We start from the raw sequence: 19,684 nt of genomic DNA, 5'->3' as shown, positions 1-19,684 counted from the left end.
TCTCCACATAGAGATCCAGGAGGACTCTGAGGTGGCTGAGAGTTCCCACCCCTTCAGGTAGTAATTCCCAGAAACCTGCACAACACCAAGAGTCCATATTGGAAGAAAAAGGGGTGGGGCCACAGTTTGCTCTGGGAGTCTACAAGGAGCTCCTCCAGGTCCCCCAGGAGCCATTCCCCCAGAATGGAAGGCAGCCTCTTTTGATGGCATTATAGGTGATAGGCTAAGTGCTGACACTCAATTTGGTTAGATTTAGGGATTTTTTGTCTTGAGGATAGTTGGGGGACACACTCACCTTCCAACTCAGCACTTTCCATCTTGCCTCAGAGTTTGGACTGTGGCTACTGACAACTCTGTAAACATTTGCCAGACTGCTTAGCAGAGACCCATTCACTCATTCAGCACTCCAGCCAAGTGTCCACTCTGTTCAGAGCCCTCAATGAGGCATTTTGGTTATAGTTGCGTGGTGACAGACAGAGCAGCAGAGAAAGAGGCAGAAGGATAAGGCAAAAAAAATTGAGGTTAGAAAAAGGAAGAGGTAAAGATCCTACACATTTGAATTAATAGGGAGTCATTAGAATTTATTGAGTAGGGAAGTAATGTGCTTAGACCCGCTCATCAGGGACAACATCATGGAGGAAAGATTAGACAGGGGAGAGATGAGGCAGGGTGATGGATTAGGAGGCTACTGCAATTGTCTAGTTGAGAGATGAGGATGGTTTCAATTAGGGTGGTAGCTATGAGAGTGCACAGAAGGAGACAGATAGGAAAAATGTTGTAGAGATAGAATGATTTGTAACATTGGATGTGTCGGGCCAGGGATAGTGAGGAACCCAAGATAATAACAAGAATGAGAGCCTGGGGACTGGAAAGATATTCACGCGCTCAGGGGAAATTGGGAAGTTCAGAGGTGGTGAAGGTAGTGAGTTTTGTTTTGGACATGTGGTGTTTGAGGTGGCTTTGGGACATCTGGTTAGAAATAGGTAATCTCTTGATGAGAGAGAGGGGGGAGAGGGGAGGGAGGTAGAGAGGGAGAGAAAGAATGTGAGAACTGTATATACAGAACTGTGAGCCACCTTCATGGAGAAGAGAATTAAAGCCATGAGAGGTGATAAAGGCACCAAATAAGAGAGTGTTCATATCGAAGAGGGCTCAGGACAGGACCAGGGAACACCCACATGTAGGGGCAATGATATAGAAGAAGATCCAGCAAAGGAGACTTAGGAGTGGTGAGATGGGTAGGAGGACAACCAAGAGAAAGTAATGTCATCCCAACTCAGAGAGGAGATTGTACGTATCCAAGAGGAGAGAGAGGTCAACAGTATCAGATGCTGCACAGAAGTCAAGAAAGATTAAGACTGAGAAAAGATCAACAGACTTGTCAATTAAGACATTTTGATCTTTGAAGAGGCCAGTTTTATTTGAGTTATGATTCAAAGATAAAGAGGAGGCTGAGATAATGGGAGACTGGAAGGATGGTATTTCCTTCAATGGAAATGGGCAAAATTGGAAAAGAGGCAGGTTGTAAGCAGGGCTTGTGAGGAAAGAAAACCAGTAGAAATTGATCTTCTTATCATGTGCTGCTCACACTTTTTCTATTGAAATTGCAAAGTGTGTTGGGTAAGGGAAAGATTAAGTAAAGAAACTTCCCTGGTGAACAGGGCCTACTGTTGTGATGCAAGAGATAGGTTGTAAGGATGTTGGAGGGAAATGGTTGGTGTGGAAATTTGCCAGTGAGCATCTACAGGTTTCTGTATTGTTTGCTTACAGAAGCCTTAAGGGGCTGGAACTCAGTAAGCCACTGAAAGCCGGCTGTGGGAGCTGTTGAAGATGGTTTTGTTGGAGATGAGCCCATAGTAGTCTGGGATCAAGTCACTGAAACCTTGTGAACATATTCCATGGCCCATTACGGGGACCTGGCCCCATTTTAGGAGACCACTGTTATATAAAGAGACATTTTTCTATGGAGAAAGATTGACTGGTCCTTCCCTGTTCCTTTCTTGTTCTCTCGGGCAGGTTAGAGAGGGCATGTGATTCTGAGACACTCAGTATACTCATACCATCTGGGGAAAATTCCTGATTTCATCTTTTCTAATGTGCATTTTTTTCCTGATGTGATATACAAGTCTACCAGCTTCTAAGCTGATCTTATAGCCTGGCTAAGTTGGCTCTCACCCCACATAAACAATCTATTCACTTCCAGCTTTCCACAGTCTTCTTCACCTTGAAGGCTAGAATCCTGCCTTGCGCATGTCTGTATCCCCCAGTGTGCTGGCAGAGAGCTTTGCACACAGGACATGCTCAATAAATATTTTCAAATGATTTGAGTTCAATAAACATTTATAAAACCCCTGTTGCCTGCAAGGTCTTGTGCTGTGCGTTGGGGATACTGAGGTGGAAAACAGCATGGTTTTTGTTCTTAAGGAGCTTACACTGTAATTGGAGTGGGAGAGACCATACAGAGAAATAGAGGATAAGGAAGGGAACTGATGGTGATAATGGCTCATTGTAGATCAAATAGAAGGAAAAATCCAGGAATACTTTCATTCATTCATCCATTCATTTATTTATGTATTCATGTATCAAGTGACTATTTATTGAAGTCTTTTGTTTCTTACAAAATATGAAATATCCAAAGTTTGTCCGCTGAAAGAATCCATCTCCATAATGAAGACCCCAAATAAATTAGTAGCCAATATTAGTTTCTAAACCAAAAACCAAATACTTCAAATTACCAGAAAGGGGAAATTCAATACCTCCAAAGTAAAGAAAGGAAAGGAAAACTGACATTATTATGGTATTCCTCCTCTTTCCCCTTCCAAGAAACTGTACCAAAAATAAATTTTAAAAAGGACCCCCCCCCAAACTGATAGATGCATTGAAAAAATCTGAAAGAAACATGTGCAATATATAACACTCTGAGACCTTCCACCTCCATGAAGGAGGGGTCCTCCCATAACTCTATTTTTGAATCCTGCTTGATCTTTACAATTTTGTTACATTCACTTTTTTAGTGTGTTCTTTCCATTTACACTGTTGTAGTTGTGTTTATTGTTCTCTTGGTACTGCTTCATTTACTCTGTATCAGTTTGTGAAGATCTTTCTATGCTTTTTTATATTTTTCACAAATACTTGTTTGCCTTCCCTCCCCTCCCTTTCCCTTCCTTCCCCTTTCCTTCCCTCCCCTTCCCTTTCCTTTCCTTTCCTTTGGGGGTACTGAACTTCCCCTTTCTGGGAAGTTGAAGAATTTGGTTTTTGGTCTAGAAGCTAAAATTGGCTACTAACTTGTTAGAACTTTTCATTATGAGAATTCTTTCCGGAGGCAAATTATGAATATTTCATATTTTCATTTTATCCTTTGGTTCTAATAGGTTTGGTTAGTTGCTAGCCATGATTAAAAAAGAGATAATATTTCATTTATTTTCCCAATTACATGTAAGAACAATTTTAACATTCATTTTTAAAAATCTTGAGTTCCATAGTCTCTAGAAAGATATATTCATGTGCTCAGGGGAAATTGGGAAATTTAGAGGAGAGAAGTATTGAGTTGTATTTTGGATATGGTTAGTTTAATATGGCTTTGGGACATCTACTTAGAAATACGCAAGTCTTGATGTGTGTGTGTGTGTGTGTGTGTGTGTGAGAGAGAAAGAGAGAGAGGGAGAGAGAGAGAGAGAGGAAAGAGAGAGGGAGAGAGAGAGAGGGAGAGGGAAAGGGGGGGAGAGAGAGAGAGAGAGAGAGAGAGAGAGAGAGAGAGAGAGAGAGAGAGAGAGAGAGAGAGATATTGGAGAACTATATATACAGAAATGTGAGAACTGATTATACAGAATGTCTTCCCTGAGATGGTAAGTAATTTGATACAGGTTATACATGTGCAATCATGCAAAACCTTTCCATGTTAATCATGTTGTGAAAGAAGACACAGATAAAAAACACACCCACACATAAAGTGAACAATATTATGCTTTGATCCATACTTTGTTTATACTCCATCTGTTCTTTCTCTGGAGGTGGATAGCATTTTTCATCATGAGTCCTTTGGAATTGTCTTGGAACATTGTAATGCTGGGAATAACTACATCATTCAGAGTTGATTATCATACAATATTGTTGTTACTATGTACAATGTTCTAGTTTTGCTCACTTCACTCTGAATCCATTCATCTAAGTCTTTCCAGGTTTTTCTGAAATCATCCTGCCCATCATTTCTTATAGCACAATAGTAATCCATCGCAATCATATACCACAACTTGTTCTGCCATTCCCCAACTGATGGACATGCATCATTTCTTACTGCACAATAATATTACATTACATTCATGGATACAATTCAGTTAGATGTTCCCTACCTGCTAAGTATCTACTTCCATTTCTTTGCTATCACAAAAAGTGTTGCTATAAATATTTTGGTGTATATGGGCACTTTCTTCCTATTGATGGCTTCCTTGGAGTATAAGCCCAGTAGTGGAGTTTCTGGTTCAAAGAATATACACATTTCAGTCACTTTATTTGTGTTATTCCAGATGGTTTTACAAAATGTTTGCAAAATGTTAATACCATTTCACAGCTCATCAGCAATGTATTAGTTTAGCTATCATTCTACACCTCCTCCAACATTGACTATTGCCATTTTTTGTCATCTTTGCCAATTTCAGAGTGTGAAGTGAAACTTCAGGGCTGTTTTGATTTGCTTTTTGCTGTTATGGAGAACATTTTTTATGATTTGGAGAATTCTTTAATGTGGCTATGAATACTCTGCTGTTCTTTTGAGAAGCGTTTGTTCAAATGCACTGACTAAACTTTATCTATCTATTTATCTATCTATCTATCTATCTATCTATCTATCTATCTATCTATCTATCTATCTATCTATGTAACTTGGATACCAAACACTTATTTGATACAATTTTTTTGCACTTGACTACTTCCTTTCTTATCCTATATGTATTAATTTTGAGTGTGAAGAAGCTTTCCATTTTCAAGTAATCAAAGTCACATATTTTCTCTCATAATTGCCTCTATCTCTTGTTCGGTCAAGAATACATCTACCTTGTTAACTAAAACTGTAGCAAATCAGAGCTCAGGGACCTTCCTGAGAGTTGTTGGTTCTGAGCTTATACAGAAGTACTTAAGAAATGGGCTCAAACTCCTTCAAGAATTGTTCCAAGTAGCTGAGGAACATGCTCTGTTGATTGTCTTCATTGATGAGATTGATACCATTGGAACCAAAAGGTATGATACAAATTCAATGAGAGAAAGAGAAATTCAATGAATGATATTGAAATTGTTGAACCAGTTGGATGTATTTCACTGTAGGAGAGATATGAAAGTGATTGTGGCTACAAAATGGATAGAAACTTGGGATCCAGCACTGATCAGACTGGGGTGTATTAACCAGAAGATTGAGTTCCCTCTGCCTAATGAAAAGACCAAGGTGCACATCTTTCAGATTCATACAAGCAGAATGACTTTGGCAGATGATGTAACTTTAGATGATTTGATCGTGGCTAATGATGACTTGTCTGGAGCAGATTTTATGGCAATTTGTACAGAAACGGGTCTTATAGCCCAAAGAGAACATAGAATGTAAGTAATAAATGAAGACTTCACAAAATCTAAAGAAAATGTACTTTATTTTTTAAGGTTTGTCTTTCTTTTTTATTATATATTTTATAAGAAAAGAAAAAGAAACATTATGAACTTAAATATAAAATAAAAAAAACCTAAAAAAGTGTTGTGTGCACAGCAGAACGTAGGAGAGGATTCAAAATATATAGCAATAACTTTTCATTTCAAGAAAGCCTATATATTAAATACTGTGCATTATGTTGAAAGCTGTCTATCTTTTCTCTGCTTCCTTGTAGGTTTTCTTTTGTTCTCTGTTGTACACTTTTTACTTTGTTCTTTTTTTCCCTGTCCCTCCCCAGAAAATGTGCTTTATAAAAGACAAGAAGGCAGCCCAGAGGGACTCTGTCTGTAAATGAACTGTACTGCCTCCATGACAGTTGTTGGGAACTTTCTAGACCACCTGAAATAATAACACGGGGAGGATTGAAGGGGCATAAGTGCTCCAGTGGGCCTGTATGAGCAATGTTTAAAAAAAATATATATATACATATATATAAATATATATATATATATATATATATATATATATATATATATATATATATATATATATATATATATATATATATATATATATAACTCAGATATAATGTGTGGAGTACCCATTGAACTGTGCTAGTCTTTTGCTCACTGTGCTACACTGTATTACACAATAAAACATTCTTTTTCAGCAGGCAAAAAAAAAAAAAGAAAAAATACATCTACCCATAGCTGTCAAGATCTGCTTCTCTTCTAGTTTTTCATTAGTATGATCTTTAATATTAAGGTCATGTATCCATTTGGATTGTTTTTCTAATATTGAAACATTCTTGTTTTCCTGGTATCCCACTTGATTATGATGAATGATTTCTTAAATAAATTGCTGTAGTCTGTTTGATAGGATTTTGTTTAAAAAATCTGAGTAAATGTTCATTAAAGATATTGGCCTATAGTTTTCTTGCTGTATTTTACCCTTCCCAGGTTTGTGTAATAGGACTATATTTATTTCATGAATGTATTTGGGTATGGCTGTTTCTTTCTCAGTTTTTGAAAATAATTCGTGAAGCATGAATATTTAGAAATTTCATAGAATCCTCCTGTAATTGCCCTTCCTCCTTACCCTCTTTGGTAGTTCCTTTACAGCTCAAACTTTTTCCCTTTCTGAGATTGAGTTATTTATATAAGCTATCTGGTCTTCTGTTAGTTTAGATATTTTATATTTTTGAAGATATTTACCTATTTCTTTTGTGTTCTCACTTTTCTTAACATGTAACTATGTGTAATATGTTCAGATTATTCTTTTTATTTCTCTTGGATTTGCTGTGATTTTATTTTGTTTATTTGGGATTTTATTTAATTGGATTTTTCTGCTTTCTTATTTTTAATTAGATTTGCTAAAGGTTTACCAATCTTATTAGTCTCTTAAAAAAATAACTTTTAGTTTAACATTTCTATTTTTTGTTTGCAATTATCTATTTCCTTTCTAATTTTTAACATTCCTTCTTTTGTGATTTTTTAGGCTTGTTTAGTTTCTAATTTAAAAAATACACAATTAGTCCATTAATCCCTTCTTTTTACAATTTCTTAATGTGTGATTATAAAAATATGATTTTCCCTCTGAGAACTGCTTTAGTTGAATCCTAGAAATTTTGGTATATTGTTTCATAATTATAATTTTCTTCTTGGTAATTCTTGTTTCTCATTTATTTGAGGCAGCTAGGTGGAACAGTAGATAGAGTGTTGGGCCTGAAGTAGGAAGATGCCTCTTCCTGAATTGAAATCTGACCTCAGACATTTACTAACTGTATGTCCCTGGGCAAGTCACTTAACCCTATTTGCCTCAGTTTCCTCATCTGTACAATGAGCTAGACAAAGAAATGGCAAATCACTCCAGTATCCATGCCCAGAATATCCAAATGGAGTCATGAAGAGTTGGACATGGATGAAAAATGGCCAAGCAACAATAATTTGTTCTTTGATTCACTCATTTAATATTTCATTGTTAAGTATCCTTTTGGGTCTGTATCTTTTGTTTGTAGTATTTGAAACAATTTATATTCTGATTGCATTATCATGTATAAAGTAAGTATTGACAATTTCTACCTTTTTACACTGATTTGCAACATTTCTGTGCCCTAGTACATGGTCAATTTTTGTAAAAGTTCCATGTGGTACAGAGAAATAAGTTTTATTTTGCAGTTCTATTTAGAAGACACTATAAGTCTTTTTAGCTCTAGTTTCTCCAGAAATTTCAATTCAGTTCTGTAGTTTCCCTAAAAAAAAAGGACTTTCTGTTAGACTTATATAGCTCTTTAAGGTTTGTAAAGTGCTTTACATATGTTAGCTCAATTGATCCTCAAGACTTTGGAAGGTAGGTGCTATTATTATTGCTGTTTTACATATGAGAAAACTGAGGCACAGAGTTTAAGTGACTTGTACATAGCTAGTATCTGATGTAGGATTTGAACTCAGCTTTCTGACTCCCAAGTCCATTGCTCTGTCTACTAATGTACCTAGCTGCTTGAGCCACACTCATCCATTGCCTTGTATTTTAGAGTCCCTAAGGGTAGAGAGCCTGCAGACACTCACAATAAGTAAATCTCTTGACTGAGACAAAAACTAAAAGAATCTTATGACTTAGAACTCTGATTAGAATGATGATAAAAACAAGTAGTGTGATGACTGAATTTATTGTCAAGATCTTCAACAAAGGGATAGGTTCACTTGGTGTTCATAGGAAACCCAAATTTGCAAATTGATGGAATGGTACTTAATACTTAGTTGTAGAAAGCCAACAAAGTAGTCCCGAATGTTAGAGAGGGTCCTGCAAAGACAATGGATTGTAACAACCTCAAGGCAGGGAAAACTAAATCAGACCCTATAATTCCTGTTTCTTATTATGATCTCCTGCCTTCCCTTCTCTCTTCCTTTGCCTCATTCCTCCTAAATGTCTTGTATGTCTTCTTCTTGACTTCAATGTGCTGGCCACATTTGCCTCTCTTCATAGTCTTTACTTCTTAGTTCATCATTTCAACTTATGTTACTGTGCTTGTAAAGAGTTTTATTATTGGCTTGTGAAAAACCCACATCTGGTTATGACTATATTTACCCTCTGTGTGGTAGGCATGTAATGCATGCCTTATACTTTGCTTTTCTAATAAGGTTTTTATTCTTTAGGAAAGTCTCCTTTAACTCCTACTCCAACCCCTTCTGAGTTAAGTCAGAGTTATATAACTTCCTCCAGTTCCTGTCTTATAACCCTCTTTAGAGATGTTACAAGTTTTTTTTTTTTTTCAGGAGGAGCAAACCATGTAGTCAGGCTGGGGAGAAATCTCTTGGCACCCTTGCTTAACTAGCATCAAGAAGTTTAATGAGTTTCTGTTTTGAGTGATGGATATGTGATAGACACTATTGCTTCCTTTCTGAGATAAAAATTCATCCTCTTAATTAGAAATATCAATTATTTATTTATTTATTCCATATCTGGCTATCCAGGACCAAGGTGGGAGACTCTTTCCACCAAACTACCACATTATTTATTATGTAGGAGTTGCCAAAAAAGTAAAATTCATTTTATGGCACAAAAGATCAAGAATATCAAGGGAATAAAAAAAAATGGGATGGAAAGGGAACTAGCAGTTCCAGATCTCAAACTATACTGTAAAGCTATATCATCTAAATGATTTGGCACTAGGTAAGAAATAGATTAATCAGTGGAATAGATTATTCACCCAAAATGCTGAAGCAAATGAGCACAATAACCTAGTATTTGATAAACCCAAGTATTCCACCTATTGTGGCAAGAGCTCATTATTCAACAAAAGCTGTTGGGAAAACTGGAAAGTTGTCTGGCAGAAACTAGGTATAAACCAATATCTCACATTGTATGAGAAGATAACCTCAAAATGATTTAGATATAAAGAGTGACATCATAAGCAAATTAGTGGAGCATGGAAAACATTGCATGCCTGGTCTATGGGTAGAGGAAGAATTCTATGACTAAACAAGAGATAGTGAACTTCACAGGAGGTAAAATGTAGAATTTTACTTACATAAAATTAAAAGGTTTTTGCACAGACAAAACCAATGCAGCTAAAATTAGAAAAAAGTAGGAGGTGGAAAAATTGCTACAGTAAATTTCTCTGATAAAGGTCTCATTTCTAAGATATATGGAGAACAAGAATAAGAGCCAATCCCTAAATAATAAATGGTGAAAGGATATTAATAGGCAATTTTCAAAGGAAGAAATCCAAACTCTCAATAGTCATATGAAAAAAATGCTCTAAATGAGTAATAATTAGAGAAATCTAATTAAAACAACTTTGAGGTAGAATATCACACCAATCAGTTTGAGTAAGATGACAAAAACGGAAAATGACAGCTCTTGCAGGGACTGTGGAAAAATATACACACTAATTCACTGTTGCTGGAGATATGAAGTCATCCAACCATTCTCAAAAACAGTTTGGAGTTATGCCCCCAAAGCTATTCAACTGTCCACTTTGACTTAGTGACACCCCTACTAAATTTATACCCCAAAGAGATAAAAGAAAGCTCATTACATTTTGCATCTGCTCCCCTGCCTGTTTTCACCTCTATGGAACATAATTCCCCTCCCAGGATAGATTCAGTGATACCACTACTAGGTCTATACTTCAAAGAGATCAAAGAAAGCTCATTGCATTTTGTATCTGCTGCCCTGCCTAGTTTCAGCTCTATGGAATATGATGCCCCTCTCAGGAAAAGCTCAGCACTTCTAAACTCACCATGCTGCTAACTCAAGCCCTAATTGACACCACCTCCCCCAGTCTCCTCTCCCCTCTGACTGGACTACTGGAGGCTGGAGTACCAAACTTCTTCCAATGCCCTTCTTTATAGAGAGCAAAAATGGACTTTTTGGCTCATTCCACTCTGTATCTGCTGCTCTGCCTGATCTCAACTCCACAGAACACACCCTCCCTCATGTCCCATTCTACTCCCTTACCCTCCCTCCTCTTTCCTGCCTCTATTTGTGTGTTATCTCTTTTATATTGTAACTCAGCTCTTTGAGGGCATAGACCATCTTTCTATTTTGTTAATTGTATCCTCAGGGCTTATCACAGTGCCTGTCACGTAGTAGGTGTTTAATAAACTTGTGTTGCATTGGACAGGAAAGAGGAAAATGATCTATATGTACAAAAATATTTATGGCAGCTCTATTTGTAACGACAAAGAGTTGGAAACTGAGAGGATGCTTATCAATTGGCAATGGCTGAACACATTATGGTATATGAATGTGATGAAATACTATAATGCTATAAGAAGTGATGAAGTGAATAATTTCAGAAAAACCTGGGAAGACTTGTATAAACTGATGAAAACTGAAGTGAGGATAATTTTTTTTTACAATAACAGCTGTATTGTAAAGATGATGAAGTTTGACAGATTTAGTAACTCTGATCAATGTGATGAACAACCCCAATTCTGAAGGACTCATGATGAAATATACTATCCACCTCCAGATAGACAGCTGATGGAATCATAATGTAAATTGAAACATAATTTCATCTTTTTCTTTCTTTTTTTAAAGACATAAGTAATGAGGAAATTGAAAAAAATGACTATACTTTGTTTTTCTTCCTTTTTAGTGTGTGGGGGAGGAGATGGAGAGGGAAATAATTCAACATTGAAAATGAAATGAAGTAAATATAAATTGCCCAGAATGATTGTATGGTTGTGATAGTTGAGGTAGAGTGGGCATGAAATCATGGAGATGGAAGAGTCCTTGTGTATGAGATATTGATTTTTACTGAGGTGTGATTTGAAGGAAGTTAGGGATTCTAAGAGGTTGAGGTGAGGAGGCATACAAAAGGCTCCAAAAGAAGATCGTGGCCTTTTTTCTCTCGATGATTTTTGAGTGAGGAAGAGGAGGAACTGTTGTGGCCTCTGGATGGGGAGGGGTCTCAGGCTTTTTCTCCCGCCTGGTTGCCTGTTAGGTTGTAAAAGCTTGGTGCTGGTGTTTTTCTCGTTGTGCTTAATTGTTCACTATTCATAGGTGAATGAATAGTGGAAGCAGAATGGGATAGATTATGACCTTGTAGGATTTGCAAGGTCAGAAGGGCCCAGGTCCAGGAAGTGGGGTCCTTAGTAGAGTTTGCTGGCAGCCAAACCTAGTGAGGAACCAGGCCTGAGGAGCTGTCCAGCAAGGAATTGTCCTGGCTTCCAAGACACTGTACCCAGCAAGGAAGGAAGCAATTCATCCACTGGCTGCTCCTGGAAAAGGCTGTCTACAAAAATGCCCCCCCTTTTTCTCCTATCCGTCTCTTCTTAACCTCTTATAATCAGGCTTCCAACTTTAGCATTCCAGCAAAACTACTCTATTCAACATCACAACAGCCTTTTTCCAATCTTCATTCTCCTTGTCCTCTCAGCAGCATTTGACACTACTGGTCCCTCCATCCTCCTCCTTGATCCTGTCTTCTCTTTGGTTTTCTGAGACACCACACTCTCCTGGTTCTCCTCCTACTTATTTCATTGCTCCCTCTTAGTCTCCTTTGCTGGATCCTCCTCCAGATCATGCCCTGTAAGCATTGGTGCCCAGAAGGGTTCTGTCCTGGACCTTCTTCTCTTCTCCCTCAATACTACTTCACTTGCTGATCTCATTAGCTCCCATGGATTTAATTACTATCTCTATGTTGGCGATTCCCAAATTTACCTTTCCTGCCCCATTTTCTCTACTGACCTCCAATCTCAAATCTCCAACTGCCTTACAGGCATTCCAAACAGTAGATATCTAGTAGATATCTTAAAGTCAACATGTCCAAAATTGAATTCATTATCTTTCTCTCTAAACCTTCTCCCACTTCCTACTTTCCTTGTTATTGTAACAGGTAACACCATCCTTCCAGTCCCTCAGGCTCACAACCTAGGAATCATCCTGGACTCCTCATTCTCTTTCTCTACATATAAATGCACATATATAAATACACACACACACACACACACACACATATATATTCAAGTTTTCAAAGCCTGTTGATTTCACCTTTTCAATGTCTCTTGAATATGCTGTCTTCTCTCCTCTGAAGCTGCCACTACTTTAGTGTTGGCCTTTATTGCCTCACACCTTGATTATTCCTATAGTCTGCCTACCTCAAGTCTCTTCCCACTCCAATCCATCCTCCATTCAGTCACTAATGTGATTTTTCTAAAACACATGTCTGATCATGTTGCCCTTCTACTCATTAAACTCTGGTGGCTTCCTATGGCTTCCAAGAACAAATAGAAAATCCTCTGTTTGGCATTCAAATCCCTTCATAACCCAGCTCCTTCCTACCTTTATAATCTTACTCCTTACTTCCTGACACATACTTTTTGATCCAATCACACTGGCCTTCTGGCTGTTTTAAGAACAAGACACCCTGTCTCTTGGCTGCAGGCATTTATTCTGGCTTTCCTCCATACCTGAAATGCTCTCCCTCCTCCCCTCCAACTCCTGACTCCATGATTTCCTTTAAGTGTTATCTTCTAAAATCCCATCTTCTACAGGAAGCTTTACTCAACCCCTGTTATTTTCAGTGCTTTTCCTCTCTTAAAATTGTTAATATTTCTTCTGTGTATAGCTTGCTTTGTATAGATTTGTTTGCTTGTTGATTGTAAGCTTCTTGAGGGCAGGGACTGTTTTTGTGCCTCTATTCTATGCCTAGTGCTTAGCACAATGCCTGGCACATAGTAGGCACTTAATAAATATTTATTGATTGATTTATGATTGAACTTGGTGGGGTGAATGCTTTGTAGCAATTTGAGGAGCTGTCCAATAGCGAATGGAGCTGGCTGCCAAGACCCTGTGGCCTACAAGCAGGGGAACAATCTCTATCCTGGCTGTGATCTTGGTGGGAGGAATGTTTTGTAGCAACCACTTTAAGTTTGAGCTCACTCTCCCCTGGGGGCCAGTTAGAGAGGGGAAAGCTTGTTCAAGTTTAAAGAGATGTTGTTATATTTCAATTCCTGCTATAGGTTTTGAGCAAATATACATTTATAAAAAAGAAAAGAAGCTCAAGGTAAGGAGGTAAGAAGTCAGGTTAAAACAGATGGAGAAGCAGAAAGATAGAAAAACTACTATAGATGGCCCTTTCTTGGAATTTTTCTGTGAAAGGGAGAAGAAATAAAAGATGATAGCTTGAGAGAATAGCACGGTCAAGTGAAAGTTTCTCAGAATTTGAGTGAGGCAGCATTTTTTGTAGGTGCTGCGAAAGAAGCCAGCAGATAAAAAGAGAATGATCATGAGAGAAAGGGAATGATTGGAGAGGCTAGCTCTCAGAAGAGATAAGAGAGAAACAATCAAGAACATGAATAGAAAGGTTGACTTCGGCAACGAAAAGGGCCACCTTTTCCTCAGAGACTGGAGTATATGTGAGTTCTGTTTTGGATACATTTACACAAAGTTTGTTGTCAAGGTCATTTAAGCCCTAAATAAGCACCAAAGCCTTTAAGGATGAAACAAGTATTAGAACATGGTTCTAAGCAGAAGTTGATCAGGTGACCTCCAGTACCTGGCAACTCACATATGCCTACTTTCCTATCTTTCTAAAATCTTGATAAGATAATTTTCACTTATAATGTGGGTTTCCTTGGTGAAAATATGAGAAAATAGTTAAATTTTCACCAGTGATAATCTATGCTGGACCAAAGTGCCACCTGCTGGTTATATATATAAATCCTCTTTCAACTGAGCTCTCATTGTTTCATCCTCCGCACAGTGACTGTAGCAAACCTTTTCTTGTCACCCACTTCTACCCTCTTCTCAGCAGAGGATTAGGACTCTTATTTCAGTGGTAAAGCAGAAGTGCTTTTTAAATCTCCTTTGCTATACATTGAATCCATTCTGCATTACCTGTCCTTTGCTTCTCAAAGAGGAAGTCTTTGTCATTGTAGCAGTGATTACACAAGCTTGTACTGCCTGAAGTCCAGATGTATTACATTTCACCTCTCCTCCAGGGTTCCCTGGTAACTCTAACGGGGTTAGTGGTTTTTATTGTCTTTGCCAGTGACTCAAAGCCCTATCCCATTCTATCTACTCAATTTTAGAGGTCCCCTGTACTCCAGTTCCATTTAACTTCTTAAAACTCATTTTAGCTTTTTACAAAGAAATATTAACTTTAAAGCTAGAGCAAGACAAAAATACAGACATTCCCCTAACTCCACTCCCCCCCTACACACACCTGGGGCAGTATAATTCCCCCCTAACACCACCTCAGCATCTGTGAAGGAGAGAGGGATTGGGTTCACAGCTTCATTCTGTTTCTCTGTAGCAGGGTGCCATCAAGTTCTGAGTCCACAGTCTCCTTGGGCTTGAGTCCCAGTACCCTGGCTTCTTAAGACTTCTCTGCTGGACTGGCAGTGGCATCTGGTCTGGAATCTTGCCTACAGGGTTGCTATGGCTCGGATTCCCAGGTCCATGGACTCAATTGTGCCTAGAACTGTAAAGACAGTGAAATAGACCAAAACTCCAAGCCTGATTCTTTGGACCACAGGACCTAAAAGGGAGAGGGGGAAGGCGGCCCTTCCCCTAACCCAGCTCAGTTAATAGACAGTTAAGCTGTGGGTGAACAAGACCATCAACCCTCTGGACAAAGCTAGAAAAAGAGCACAATCTCCCCAGTCTGATAGTTTTAAAGACACTGCTTATTCTGATTACATAGTCAATGGAAAAGGCTGCTCTTACTCTCATGGTATAGGAACCCAGAACGTCTCTCCTCAGAAGCATGTCCCTGGCACCTCTCACATAGTTGCCTCCATATTAGGTGATCTGGACATGCATCAAAGCCCTATTGCTTCACTTAGGCAAGCCCCTCTACCTTTATCTTCTATCCTTTCCTCTCTTATCCTCTCTAATAGCTTGCTCCTTTGATCATCCTCTCCCTCTATGTAATCTTAAATCTCTCCTATCTACTGGCTCCCTCCCTGATGGTGACAGATATGCCCATGGCTTCCCTATTCTTTTTCTCCTTCATAGATAGGATTTTTCTCTCTCCCATTCCCTTCCTCATTGAACAACAAGAACAAAAAGGACCTTTTATAACAAATTTTGTTGTTTAGTCATTTTCAGTCATGTCTGACTCTTTGTGACTCTAATTTAAGGTTTTCTTGGCAAAGATACTGGAGTGGTTTGCCATTTCCTCCTCCATTCACTTTACAGATGAAGAAACTGAGTCAAACAGGCTTAAGTGAGTTGCCCAGGGTCACACAGTTAGTAAGTGTCTGAGGCTGGGTTTGAACTCATGAGTCCTTCTGACTCCAGGCCCAGCCCAAATATGCATAGTCAACCGAAGTAAATTACCTCATGGATTTTGTCCAAACTTTGATATTTTGGGTCTATCATCTCTTTGTCAGGATGTGAGTATGCTTTATCTTTGGTTAATTCTGATTCTGATTCTGATTATGAACTTATGGTTTATCATTCCATTGATCAGAATTCTAAAGCCTTTCAAAGTTTTTTTTTAAAATAATTTTGTCATTGTCTAAATTGTTCTTCTGGTTCTAATCTCTTTACTATATTTTAGCTTTAGTTCTTCCATATTTGCTATGAAACTGTCCATTTCACCATTTCTTATGGCATAATAATATTCTATTCTATTACTATATCATAACTTGGTTAATCTTTTCCCAATAGGTGAGCACTCTTTCTGTTACTAGCTTTTTTTTTTTTGCTAATATGAGAAGAAATGCTACAAATATTTTTGTACATATGTTTCCTTTTCCTCTTTCTTTTGTCTCTGGGATATATGCTTAGTAGTAGTATTGCTGGGACAAAGGGTATGCACAATTTATTGACATTTTGAACACAATTCTAAATTGCTTTCCAGAATGGCTGAATCATTTCATAGCTCCATTGCTATTGTTGTTTGTCCTTTTGAAGGACCTTGTTTGGTCTTCTGAAGAGGACCAAAGTGGCATCATGATGTTGGGTCAACATGCAACAAGAGCTCAGAAGGCTCTACCACAGGTCAGTCACAAATAGTCTATATGAACATTTTGGGAGAGAGATGTCTCTAAATTTGACATCTAACATTTATTTTAAGCTACTGCAATTCTGCTTTGCTCAAAGAGTACATCATCTTCTTTGAGGTGGGCATGCCATACTGGATAATCCTGTACCAATGTGTCCCATGTCTCACAATCAATACCAAAGTTCTGTAGAGAAACCCTGAGAGTGTCCTTGAATTGCTTATTCTGACCTCCATGTGAGCGGCTGCCTTCTGTGAGTTCTCTAAAATAAAATAGTCTTTTAGGCAAATGTATATTTGGCATTCAAAGAAGGTGGCCCTCCCATCAGAGTTGTGTTTACTGCAGTACAGTTTGAATCCTTGGCAGTTTAGCTTAAGGAAACAATGAGGTAGAAAAGAGTGTTTGAGGCAGATGGAGCAAGCAGGACCAGAGATAGGAGATAAGATGCAGGATGTGACCAGCCAGAAAAGTGATCAAAGAAGACTATGGGACAGCTAGGTGGCACAGTGGATAGAGCACTGGCCCTGAAGTCAGGAGGACCTGAGTTAAAATCTGGCCTCAGACCAAATACTTGACACTTACTAGCCGGGTGATCCTGGGCAAATCACTTAACCCCAATTGCCGAAGAAGAAGAAGAAGAAGAAGAAGAAGAAGAAGAAGAAGAAGAAGAAGAAGAAGAAGAAGAAGAAGAAGAAGAAGAAGAAGAAGACTATGCATGGAAGCCCCCACAATGGACTTATCTGTGTGCTTTCACAAAGCACCTTCAATTCCAGAACAATTCTTCCTCTCCCCTTCCCTGTTCTCTTTGCTCATCACCTCTGGACTACCTGATATCCCAGGAGTCATGCTTGCTAGTCTAATTGTCTTGTCCTCTTCTCCCATTCCCATGAAATTGTATTTAAACCATACCTTTGACCTAGCTAACTGCCTTTACTTCCTACGGGAAGCAGGGGCCACTCTGCTTTTTTAGGGGAGCAGGGCCTGTGGTCTATGCTCTGCCTTCCATGTGGAGTAGAGCCCATTAAGCTGCCTCACAGGGAGCAGGCTTTCTTGGGTACATCGCCCCAAAATATGCCTTTCTTTCACTTGGAGACTGTCTGAGTGAATTATTTCAGGACACTAGGACCCGCATGTCTATTCCTCATCCTTTCAGGTAGCACCTGGACATTCTTGGGGTCTACCCTGAACTGGTTACCAATGGCTACAGAGAAAGTCTAAGTGAATTCTTTCACACCCCTAACCACTTTCCCAAACCTGACTCAACATATAATGGTACCAAAACCTGAGATTTCCAAATATTAATTGGACTCCCCTGACCTTCTCCTAAGCCACTGGGATAAAGAGGTAAGCCCCTTTTTTTATTCTCTTCCCCAGACCTTTTCTGCTCTCATTGTCACCCTAGCTTCAAGATCCCTGGAGTGCCCAGAAACTGTCAGTGTCATCTGAAGTTCCACTGACTTCTGAGTGGTCAGACTGTTGACCCTTATATAAGGGGACACCTTTGTGCTGGGTCAGTCACGTTTTTTTTTTTTTCCTTTCTGTATGAGTGATGAGAGGCTGCTAGGAGACCATTAGGATGGGACAGAACCAGTCAATACCCTGTGATTTTCCACTAGGGTGTCTATTATGGCATTGCAACAAATTGGGGGGGGAGGAGATCTTAAAAAAAAGTGCCTAGTGTTTCATTGAGATACAGCCTGCCCTCGATATAATCTAGAAAAGTGATTTGTGAAGAAATTCAGTCTCCAAAACTTAAAGACCCTGTGTTGTTCCTTCCCCTCCCCTGTGGGATGTTGGGGGAGGCAGGGAGCTAGGCCTCTGTGCCTGGTTTTCTTTGGGGGTCCCTGTGCCCAAATTTTGAGGTCTCTATGCCCTGTGTTGTTAACTTAAAACTTTATATGCATTTCCTAGTACATGCAGTTCAAAATTCCAGGGGAACATAGGAATGGAGAGCTGGAATGCTTAGGGATGATAAGTCTCAAAGATAAAAGGGACCAGGAACTCCAGCTGAAGGAAGTAAAAGGTTATTTGGAACTGGGAGTTGTCACCAAGTGTCTTCAAAAAAATGTGAATCTTTTCTTTTAAAGTGCTAAGGGTATTGGGCCTTAGAAATTAAAATGTTACTACTAGTGAGTATGAATCCAGTTTGATTTGCTCATCCAACTAAATTAGGTCACCTGATTGGTAATTAATTGGTTCTGTTTCAAGTTTTAAATACAGGATAATTGTTTGTGGTATGGTTATATTTCTAAATGTTCTTATATTGTATAATTTGGTTAACAATTGTATCACCTGTGTTGTTCCTCTTATGATCTAGATGTTGTTAGATTAAGAACTGTACTGTCAGATTATGAGGTTGTTAACTAAGACAAGGATTTTTGGAATCATCTAGTTATAAATTCTTATCAACCCTGTGCAAATGTAATGGAATTCCTACTGAGTAAATTTTTAAAGGCCTGGTAAACTTCGTTATTGTTATAAGGCTAGTTTAATTGGGTATGTTCTTCCCTTAGAAAAAAAAAGGAACTGCTACCTCAAAGTAAACATCTTTTGGTACTTAGGTATTTGTGATTATTGAGAATTTTGTTTTTATGGCACTTTGGGGATTTATGATACTTAAAAGATATTTTACACAAACTTGGTTTTGATAAAATCTAATCTTTAAGGTTTCCAGCTACTTCATGAAAGTTTAGTGATTATTCCTTTTAACATTAGGATAAATTGTAAGTTTTTTTAAGAAAGGGAAATACTTTTTACAAACTCTTTTTGTGTGATTTTTAGAAGGCCAACTAAATTTCCATTTGCAAGCTAATTTGTTGCAATAATAATTTGATACTGATAACAATTATGTCCAAATCTACTGTGGCCTTTCTGAGTTTCATTCCTAGATTTGTTGTGTCCTTGGATCAGCCTTCAAAGGGTGCTTTCAGAGAAACAGAATCAATGATTCGTGCTGCAGGTACTGTAAGAAAAGGCACCAGTCTCCTGAATGTAGGCCTGAAAGGTTCAATGCCCCACTCTAAGTTTTTAAGGAGTAGATGTAGAAGTGAAAAAGTTTGAAAAGACCTCCTTACAATCTAGTCACTCCTTT

General features: G+C 38.4%; 1 pseudogene; it reads left to right on the top strand.

Annotated features, from left to right (window-relative positions):
- Positions 1-1,697: 1,697 nt before the first annotated feature.
- On the top strand, positions 1,698-5,980 carry LOC110198742 (26S proteasome regulatory subunit 4 pseudogene; annotated as a pseudogene).
- The last annotated feature ends 13,704 nt before the right edge of the window (positions 5,981-19,684 follow it).

Source organism: Phascolarctos cinereus, unplaced genomic scaffold (genome assembly GCF_003287225.1).
Source record: "Phascolarctos cinereus isolate Bilbo 61053 unplaced genomic scaffold, phaCin_HiC Scaffold_726;HRSCAF=1367, whole genome shotgun sequence".
Lineage (NCBI taxonomy): Eukaryota > Metazoa > Chordata > Mammalia > Diprotodontia > Phascolarctidae > Phascolarctos > Phascolarctos cinereus.
The sequence above is the reverse complement of the archived record's forward strand: the minus strand, read 5'-3'. Positions and strand labels throughout refer to the sequence as shown.